This window comes from Alligator sinensis, unplaced genomic scaffold (genome assembly GCF_000455745.1).
Source record: "Alligator sinensis unplaced genomic scaffold, ASM45574v1 scaffold264_1, whole genome shotgun sequence".
In the NCBI taxonomy this organism is placed as follows: domain Eukaryota; kingdom Metazoa; phylum Chordata; order Crocodylia; family Alligatoridae; genus Alligator; species Alligator sinensis.
In genome coordinates, this window is record NW_005841831.1 from 4,538,878 (window position 1) to 4,540,339 (window position 1,462).

At 51.8% G+C, this 1,462-nt stretch overlaps 1 pseudogene; it reads right to left on the reverse strand.

The window, feature by feature from the left end:
• Positions 1–573: 573 nt before the first annotated feature.
• Positions 574–1,462, reverse strand: part of LOC112551903 — a 19,028-nt pseudogene continuing 18,139 nt past the window's right edge.

Sequence of the window (1,462 nt, forward strand, 5' to 3'; positions counted from 1 at the left end):
CTCCATCTTCTGCCTCCCCATCCCCCATCGAACCTAGTTTAAAGCCCAATGTAGGAGATTTGCCAACCTGTAAGAGAAGAGACTTACCTTTTGCAGAGAGATGAAGCCCACTGCATCCCAGGAAGTCCCTTGCATGGAAGTACGGATTGTGGTCCAGGACGCCAAAACCTGCACGATGGCACCAACTCTGGAGCTGTGGGTTGACCTCTCTGACACAGGTGACGTGATGCCTACTGTGGCTACTGACCGGGAGGATCAACAAGAAGGCCACCTGCACCCCATCTTCCTAAGCCTGACCCCCAAAGCCAGGTAGTCACTCATGATATGATCTGGACTACTCTTGGCTGCATCATTTATTCCCACATGGATGAGGAACATGGGATAGTAATCAGAGGGCTAGATGAGGTCAGGAATCCTCATTGTGATATCACTGATCCGGGCTCTGGGCAGGCAGCAAACCTCTCATGCCATGGGATCCGGGCGACAGATGGTTTACTCCATTCCTCTCAGCAGGGAGTCACCCACTACTATGACGCAGCGTCTGTTCTTCCAGTTACCTGGCTGGCCCTCAGCTCACTCGGTGATGGTTGTGGGCTCCTCCAGTGCACTTTCCTCCACCACACACTCCTTCAGTGCAGCCAGGGCCTCATATTTGTTCCCCAACTGCACCGGGGGAGCCGTCTCTACAGTGAGGGGTCTGGCCCTGAAGATGACTGTCCTCCATTCATCCACATCTGCTTCAGGGCATTCCCTTGCTGCTTCTCCGCCAGGCATCTTGTCCTGCAGAGAATGAAAGTGACCACCAATTTCATCCTCTGTGGCCCTGATCTCCTGCAGCCTGCTCACCTCTGCCTGGAGTTACCTCACCTGCCCCTCCAGGACCTCAAGCAGGGCACACTTGGGACAGGCAAGGGGACTCCTGGCCCTCCTGCTACCCCCAGGACTTTGAGGACCCGCCAGGCAACCCCTGCTGGCAGGGGGCCTGGGTGCCACCAACCAACACAAAGGCTCCAAAAAACAGAACATCCAAATATAGGTGCCTCTGAGATCAAACTGGATAGGAACCTCAGTTCCTCATCTTTAAAATGCAGTTTAATCCTCCTCTCACAGGGGTTCTGCAAATACTAATCAGTGGGTGCGTCTACACAAAACACTTACTGTGCAATAGCTCATTACTACTGCACAACGGTAACAAGCTACTGTGCAGTAAGCGTCACTAAGCAACCATGCCAGGATGCTACTTCACAGTAATGCTGGTTATTGCACAGTCATTTAGTACTTGCTTATGCAGTGTAGATGTGCCCAGTGGACACTGCAACATCAAACACTACAAAATGCCCTCTAGGACATTAATCATTCTGTATTCTGATCAGGGCTTGTAGCTCTGATCAGAACACCTCACCGCCTTTCAGTAAGATTGGTGTAAACTATTGCTGTAAAATATTCACGGGGGGGGGAAAGA